Source organism: Manis pentadactyla, chromosome 5, assembly GCF_030020395.1.
Source record: "Manis pentadactyla isolate mManPen7 chromosome 5, mManPen7.hap1, whole genome shotgun sequence".
NCBI classification, from domain to species: domain Eukaryota; kingdom Metazoa; phylum Chordata; class Mammalia; order Pholidota; family Manidae; genus Manis; species Manis pentadactyla.
The window spans coordinates 33,677,987-33,687,388 of NC_080023.1; positions in this window are offsets into that span (position 1 = coordinate 33,677,987).

Genomic DNA, 9,402 nt, shown 5'->3' on the forward strand with positions numbered 1-9,402 from the left:
GGTTCCACCTGCCTTCAACCTACTCCTTCATTGCCTCCAACCCAGAAATACAGCTTTGACTTCAACCATGCATCTCTCTCTCACTTTATTAAAACCATTCACAGGGTCCCATTTGGAAAGAAGAAGGCTTTGCCTCATTCAACCAGAGACCAGAGGGGAACTTCCTTCAGAAAGTGGAGAACTATTTCATCTGCATCTATTTTGGGTGCAGAAGCACAAGCAAACATTGACGTGTCTGTAATGACCTTAGCCTGAGATCGCACTATTCCCCACTCTAGACAGCATTTTGAGGGTGATTGTTTTCAACATGCTCAGTACCCCATCTCCTCTCCTAATCCTGTGGTTGGAGGAACACCCCAGTTTGCTCCTGGGTGAACAAGCTTTCTCAGCTGCCAAAGGTCTTTGCTATCTGAGCACGGCAACAGCAAATGCAAATGGCCTAATCTCTTGCTGTAGATAGGCAGGGCCAGCGCTGAGGCAAAGAGTCCTGTTTGTCATGGAATAACAGAATGCTAGAACCAGAGGCGCCTCCAGTATCATCTGGCCCACAATATACGAATGAGGAAACTAAGACCCAGAAAGATAAAGTAACCTGCTCAGGGTCACACAGGCCACAGTAATAACACCAGTTACTCCAAGTTATTGAACACTTTACATTATATACCACTGGGCAAAGCATTTTACACACATTATGCCTCCCCACAACGACCTTGCAAGATAGGTCCTATTATCTCTGATTTACAGAAAGGATAAGAAAGCCTAGAGGAACCAGGTGACTTGCCTTGGGACCCCCAGCTGAGCACAAAGCCAGGTTTCCCCACACTCCCGTGGCCGCCACCCTCTGGTTCTGACGGTGCTGTCAGAGTGCCAGGTTTTCCATACCTCAACCACGACTGACACGTTGCAACTGCTGTTTCATAAGTGACCGGTATACTGGGGGGAAGAAAAACACCTGGCCTCCCCAGGCGAAACGATTATACCTCGAGCTCATCTTTCCACAGGCCTCTCCAAAGAGGCTGCGAAATGTCGACAAACAAGTTGAAGGTGGATCAGGTGCCAGCCTCCTGCATTGACTTCCTGATTGGATGCAGCAGCCTGGCACTTGGAGTTGAGGACGTAGAAAAGCAATGAGGATGTTGGCTTTCTCACAGGGTAGTGTGCAGTCAGAGGCCCCTGGCAGCTCTGGGAGGTGGGGCAGAACTGGTTTGGTGTCTCTTCTGTCCCCTCCTCTCTCCCTGCAGGTCCTGCCAGTCCCCCTCCTGCACAGTCCTACTCTGCGCCACAACCTGTGCCCTGGTTCTCCGTCCCTCTGCTCCACAGACATACCCACCTCGTGGGACATTTCTCAGGGGCCCTGTGCTCTGCCATCAGACTGACTGATGAGCTGATCCCTGTGGCATGTGCAGGACAAACCCTGGCTCCATTCAAGTAACATTTGAAATTTAAAGGGTAGAACTGTCAAGTTTCTGAGCAGTCTGTCAGGAATGTACTTGAGGCGCCTGGAAGGCCTTGTAGAGAGGCACATAAACATCATCTGATTCTCTGATTTGTAGGGTTGCCATAAGCCCAATACTCTGCTTCTCCTCTTCCCAAACTCCTGGGGACAAGATGTCCAAGGCGGTGTCCATGCAAAGTATATCGTAAGTGAAACTTATTTGCATCTGTGTCCTCACACAAATGCTATAGCTAATGTGGGACTTGGTAACTCCCAGCCATACTGTGGGTGATTCTCAAGTGCCTTTCTGTGTACAAAGAAAAATTGAAGCTATGCTTAAAGCTATGGCACAATAATATTTAACTGGCATTTTGTACACCTTTTATGAATTAGACTATGTACTTATCTCTAATCTTTATTACAACCTTGGGAGATTAGTATTATCATCTCATTTTATTGATGAAGAAATGGAGATGCAGTGACTTGCCCAAATTCTCTCAGGGAGGAAGTCTGGGAGAGGCCTGTCTGTCCTAATTGCCCATGCTCTTCCATTTCTGCAAGGATATGTGTCCCTTAGCTCAAACCGTGCCTCCAGCCCAGGCTGGAGCTGGCTTGTTCCAGCTCATTGGAACTGTTTGTTTAATTTTCAGGAATTTTGCAAGTCAGTTGGTGACCACAGCTATTATTAAAAATCAAATTATATAAACTGATAAGGAAATAAGTTATATTAAGAACAAAGGTAATAAACACTCAAAACTTGCCTCTGTTATCTATGTTTTTAAGGTTATTTACCCCTATTATATCTGAATGGTGGGAATGCTAAATAACACTGGACTATTGCACTCTGTTCCCAATTCTGCATTCAGTGACAGGACCTTGGTAATCTTGAAATTGGCCATGATGGGACTATTTATACCACAGACATTGGCAAAGCCTACAAACCAAGGACCGTTCTTCCTGTGGAGCCAATCATTAAATATTCAGTAGCAAACCACTCCCCTAGCCCATTACCTCCTCATCACAGATACCAGCCAAACCTTTGAATTTGGGGACTAGAAGGACACATAAATCTCACCTGGTGGTGTTCTGATTTATTCTGTACTGGGCTAAATGGTTTTGTTAAACACCAGGCAGAAGTCTAGTGTGAGAAACAAAAGAAAACAGAACTGGCCTACTTGTTGCATCAGACTTCATCTTTGTCAAACAAACAAACAAAAGCCCCAGAAACAGACTCAAGTACAGAGAACACACTGGTGGTTGCCAGAGGGTTGAGAAGTAGGGGGATAGGAGAAACAGGTGAAGGGGGTGAAGAAGTACAAACTTTAATTATAAAGTAAATAAGTCACAGGGTTAAAAAGTATAGCACAGGGAACATGGTCAATATTGGTGACAGATGATAACTACAGTTATTGTGGTGAGCATTTCATAATGTATATGAATGTCAAATCACTACATTGTACCCCTGAAACTAATATTATAGGCCAACTATGCTTCTATTAAAAATTTTTTTAAAATAAGCCTTTAAATTTTGTGGTGGACTTTTACATAGCAATAAATGATGAAACATTTGGTTTTCATCCCACCCCTCCAACCATGGCTTTTCAGACCCGTGTGGGTGACTACTCTTCTAACTGCCCCCTCATCAGTGCTCACCAAAGTTCCATTCTTGACTCCTTCTCTGTCATTGTGTGCACCCTTCCTGTCTGATCTGCATTCCATATCCTCAGCTACCAAATGTATATATATCAAGTACTGGTTTCTGAAAGGTTCCCAATAAATAGCACTTCTTTTTTCTTACCATGTTCTGAATAAACTGAGAAATGAAACAAGGAATTAAGATGGGTATTAAAAAAATTTAAAAATTAGATGTTTTGATATTCCATCAGTGAACAATCCAAAAATGAAATAAATGACTGCATTTACAGTAGCATCAAAAAGAATAAAATACTTAAGAATAAATGTAACTAAGACTTGTACATTGAAAATAAAACATTGCTAACATAAAGAAGACCTAAATGGAAAGACATCCTGTGTTCACTAATTAGAAGACTTAATTTTGTTTAGATGTAAACACTCCCCAAAATTATCTAAAAATTCAATGCAATACTAATCAAAATCCCAACAGCCTTTTATGCAGAAATGGAAAAGCTGATCCTTAAATTCATATGGAATTACAAGGGACTCCAAATAGTCAAAACGATCTCAAAAAAGAACAAAGTTGAAGGATTCACTCTTTCCAATTTCAAAATTACTATAAAGATGAAGCTACAGTAATCAAGATAGTGTGGTACTGACATAAGGATAGACATACTGATTAATGGAATAGAACTGAGAGTTTAGAAACAAACTCATAACATCTACAGTCAATCAATTTTTGACAAGGGTGTCAAGACCATTCAATAGGGAAAGAGTAGTCTTTTCAACAGATTGGAATGGGACAACAAAAATCCAAGAGTGAAGTTGGACCCCTCCTTCACATAATATGCAAAAATTAACTCGAAATGGATCAAAGACCTAATGTAAGAGCTAAACTAGAAAACTCGGGAAAAAAAAGGAAAAAAATCTTCATGATCTTTGATTTGGCAATGGATTTTTAGATATGACATGAAAGGCAAAAGTAACAAAAGAAAAAATAGATAAATTGGACTTCATCAAAATTAAAATCTTTCATCATCAAAATATACTATCAAGAAAGTTTAGACAACCCATAGTATGGAGACAATATTTGCAAAGTATGTATTCAAAGTGGTTTGGTATCCAAAATATATAAAGAACTTTTACAACTCAATAAAACACAACCCAATTAAAAATGGGCAAAGCATTTGAATGTGTATATTTCTCCAAAGAAGATATAGAAATGGTCAATAAGCACATAAAATACATTCTCAACATCATTGGTCATGAGGGAAATGCAACTCAAAATCACAATGAGATGCCACTTCATACCCACTAGGATGGCTATATGTCTTTCAGAGAAAGGAAAAAAATAAGTGTTGGTAAGGATATGGAGAAATTGTAACCCTCATAAATTGCTGATGGGAACATAAAATAGTGCAGCTATTGTGCAAAACAGTTTGGCAGTTCCTCAAAAGCTAAGCATGGAATTAATATATGACCCAGATATTGTGCTTTAAGGTAGGTACATACCCAAGAGAAATGAAAACAGGTGCTCAAAAAAACTGAATATTCATAGAAGCATTACTCTTAATAGCCAAAAAATAGAAATAATAAAATTGTCCATCACATATTTCATGGATAAACAAAATGTAGTATGTCCATACAATGGAATATTATTCAAACATAAAAAGAAATGAAATACTGATACATACAACAACATGGGTAGACCTTGAGAACATGCTAAGTGAAAGAAGCCAGTCACAAATAGCCACATTTATATGAAATGTCAAGAATAGGAAAGTCCATTGAGACAGAAAGCAGATCAGGGGTTGCCTGGACTGGAGGTACAGTGTATGTGCTTAATGGGTGCGGGTTATCTTTTTTTGAGGGGGGAGGATTAAAATGTTTTGGAATTACATAGTGGTGATAGTTACACAACAATATGAATAAAATAAAGCCACTGAATTGTAGACTTTAAAGTAAGTAAAATGGTGACTATTTTATTGTGTTAATTTTACCCTCAATAGAAAAAAGTGGAGGCAAAAATACCATGGTCTTTACTGATGGAGAAAATTGGAGGATGCTGGAGGACTTAGCGTGGCATGAGAGTCACGTGGGCCTGCTAAATGAGTTCCCAGTCCCACCCCACTCACAGGCAGCACGGGGCCTGGGAGGATTAGGAGAGGCAAGAGCAGAGAGGAACTCACCTACTGCTAGGCTGTCTCCCAAGGGGAAGAGGGAATTACTTAGCCAAGAATGCCCAGTTATTCTCAAATTTTATCAATCATATGTGAAACTATTACTCCAGGAATCAGAAGAAAAAGGGGCATTGAACTCCCTACACATAAGAGGAAACGTCGGGAGAAGGGATGACATTTTCCTCTCTAACAATATGCACTCAGATGTACAAAATAGTTTTCTTAATTTTACATAACACTTTGCATGTTTCTTTTTCTGGGTAGACATCGTAACAGCAACAATGGATCTTGCCATTGGAAGTACCTCAGGTTCTTTTGGCTTATGGTAATTTCTTTCAAGCAAATATTCAATCATCTGAATTTTGCCTCCTGGCCCAAGAGCTCTTCCCCTTCACTCCTCCTTCCAGACGGCCTTGTGTTGCAGGGAGCTCATGTCAAGTTGTGGCAGGAGCGAGAAGCTCTGGCTCTTCATGCTTGTCTATGCATCTTGGCTGGCTTCTGACGCAGTGAGCTGATTTAACCCAAACTCTGGTTGTTTGGTTCTGAAGTTGATCAAGGAAGCCTGCAGCCAGTGAAGCTGTGCTTAAGTTTCCTTGGTCAAAGAAGTTCCTTGACTTGTGTATCTTTCCAGGATTTTATTCAGTACGTCTCATATTTGAGACATTAGTCCTTAACATTGTTCATTTAACTCTCCAGGAGTCTAATTACTTAGCCCCTGGCTACTCAACTCCTGGGCTAAACTCCCTCAACTGGCTGTCTTTGTGCTGAATGTGATGAAAACCTCCTTTCCCTTGAAGTTATACTCCTTGAGTGCGTATAGCCTTAAATTCCAAAATTACAGAGTATTCCTGTTTATTGAATGGGGGCTTTGCCCTTAGTGAAAAACAACTCACCTCAGTATGAATTAGTTCATTCCTTCCCTTCCTAAAACTGAAGTTTAATGAAAGGGATGCTGGAGTGCAAGATATTTGGAAGCCACCTGGGAAAAAAGAATGTAAAGGTCTTCTGACAGGACCTGGAGATTCCAAATGGTTTTATACCTTATGTTCTGCTATATAAGCTGATTTTTTATCTTTTCTTTCCAATGATCTTTATGCTGAAGTGACTCTGTTAGGATATCAGTATAACTTCTAACAGAAACAAATGATTTTAAGTCCTTACAAAATGGGTGAAGTATAATTACACATCCCCTACCTCCACCCTTGTTCCCATCCCTGGAATTAGATGACCCAGGTTCAATTCCAGACTCTTTCACCTGCCAGCTATGTGAGTTTATTAAAGGACCACCTGCCTTACTTCTGATAGTAAAATCGTAGTGGTAGCTATCTCTAGTTTGAAAAAATGACCCATGCATAAACTGTGCTGTTAGAAGTCAGAATGGTGGTTACCCGTGGGGAGGAGGTAGTGACTGGAAAGGTCTTTTAGGGAGGTTTCTGATATTTTGATCATGTTTTTCATCTGGATGCTGGTTGCATGGATGTGCTGTTTGTGAAAATTCTTCAAGCTGTATATGACATATGCACAATTCTGTATCTGTATTATTTTTTAATAAAAAGCTTTAAAAAATCCATGTAAACTACTTGACATACAGTAAGTATTTAATCAATAGAGTAAATTACTATCAACCATAATTATATCTCCTCTTGAGTGATCATCCTCTAAGGTTTTAACATTATTCCTAAGCACAAAGAAAATGAAGAACAAGAAAACGAATACTAAGGCAGGGAATTTTTTTATTTAGGTATAGAGAAATTTTGCTAAGTAGATTACTTTCACTGTTGTCTCTTATACTCAGAAAGCTTCCTTCTATAAATGGTAGAGCACATTTAGAATCAGTTGCATTGCTAGAATTTCTCCTCTTAGAGGGGCATCTTATTTGGAAAGGGGGGATTAGGTCTGTGCAGAAGCTGAGTTTACACAGCACTTTGTATAAGATTGTCTGTGAAGTGGCCACAGTTGAATTGGCTGGGGATTAAGCTGGTAAGGCTGATAGAAATACCATGCCCTGGAGCCACAACTGTTTGGAATAAAGGTTCTGAAAAAGGAGAGGAAAAATCCCAGCAAAACCCAACTAGCATGGCCTGGTGTTACCATAATACCATAAGCTCAAAATGTCTTGACCCGGCACCTCCAGCAAGGTCATTTCAGAATTGGGCTTCAGCAACTCGTCTTACCTGCCTCAGAATGACTAAGGCCTATTTAAGCCCCGTGGTTGCTTAATCATTAATGAAGATTTTTGACCAACAGTGTACAGCAAGCCAAGAAAGAAGGGTGGCTAAAAATTAGCTCCGGCGAGGTCATATTTCTTGCAAATGCAGGGTTTGGTATGGCTTTTGATTGTGAGTATAATTGTGTGGAATGGAGTTGCAAGGCAATGTAATCCCATTGAGAAAGCCAGTGTGTCTCTGATTTTACTTGGGATCCTCCTCCACCCTCAGTCTCTTGGAGGGCTATGGGCCTCCACCACCTTTGCTGAGAAGCCTGCATTTTGTAGGGCTTTCTGAGGGTGGGAATACCCCGGCTGGCACATACAGCTGCTATACTACTCCAGAGAGGAAAGGGTGGAAGATCCTTTGAGGTTGGAACCTGAATCTACCAAGCAGTGTTGGTGGACATCACCTGGGGCCAGGAAGGCCAAAGACAGCCCACCGCCCACCAGGGGGAGAGCTCAGATGCTCCATGCCACTGACGGCCAGATCATCCCTCAGCTTCTGCAGTGTAGCTAAGTGCAGGGCTCCCCCACTTTCTGGAACTCCAAGTCCCACGGAGGAATGATTTAGAGTTCTTCCCACTTCCTTGTTATAGGGACCAATGGCTTGTTCCTCAGTTAACACAGCCCAGGAAACACGGTTAATGTTGAATGGAACAAGGCTTGAGTGTCTTCACTCCATACCCTCTCTCTCTCCTGAGGCAGCCATACCGAACTTCCTTCTGGTATATGATCTTTTTTCTTCTGGACCTGGGCACTCTCTGTTACATCTCCCTGCTCATCTGCCCCAACTCCTATTCATCCTGATACTGCCCAAGTAGCATTGCCCAGATGCTACCTCTTCCCCAAATCCTTCTTAATTGCCTGCCAAGCCAGGGCGGGTGCCCCCTCCCACCTGAGAGCATCTGTGATACCTTCAGAGCCCGCCTGCAAGTTTGTGGAAGGCAGAGAGGCCCAATTTGGTTGCTCCTCGCCTCTCTGGTGCCTCGTGCTGTGCTGGGACAATGGCATTCAAAAAAGGTTTATTGAATAAACGGAAACAAAAGGAATAAAAAGGTGTAAAATGAAAGAAAAAAAAGGTGTAAAATGGAAGGGCTTAAAGGGGTTAATATAGCAGAATGCACTCACAGTACAGTTTTTAAAGGGGAAGGGAAAAGAAGTGTTTCCTGAGTGACTACAACATACCAAGCTTTTATAGATCTATTAACTCATTTGATTTTTCACAATAAACTTATGAGGTCAGGATTATTATCTCCATTTACCAATTAAGAAACTGGTGCTCAGAGGCGAGGCATCTTTTTCAAGGTCACAGGGCTGGTTAAGGAGGAGGTGGGGGGAGGGTGGTTCCCCCCGAGGCATCCTAGCTACAAACCCAGCCTTGTTCCGCCAGGCCATGGTGCCTGCTCACGGAGGTAAGGACTTGGGCAATCACAGGTTTATTTTTTCCAGGTTTATTGGTGTGAGAAGTTAGAAAACAGAGGAATGCCGAGTTACCTAGAAAGGGAAGATTAACGAGGGAAAAAAGAAGAAAGAAAAGGCTGTATCCAGTCTGACAGCTAGAACTTGGAATTGAAGCAAAACACTTTGTGGATGTCTCCTGAGTCCCATTCTGTATTTAAACCTAATTCTGCCTTTGACCTTGGGTGGTCAGAGATGGACAATGTGCCAAGAAGTGGTTGGAGAAGGCCAGAATGAGTACATCTGTATCATCAGAATTTTTTTTTAATCTGAAGGTTTTTTTTTCAGGGTCATGGTTATCAAAATATCATTTCATCAAAAGTCATGCCAAAATGTCATTCTGTATTAAAAAAAAAACCCAACTCTGAGTGCCCAGACTTTATAATATAGTATCACATTAATAATTGAGTTAATACACTATACGTTTCTTTTAAATAATCAAGTACCCCAATGCGTTAGAACAGGGTTGCGTAAGCCTGTTATTT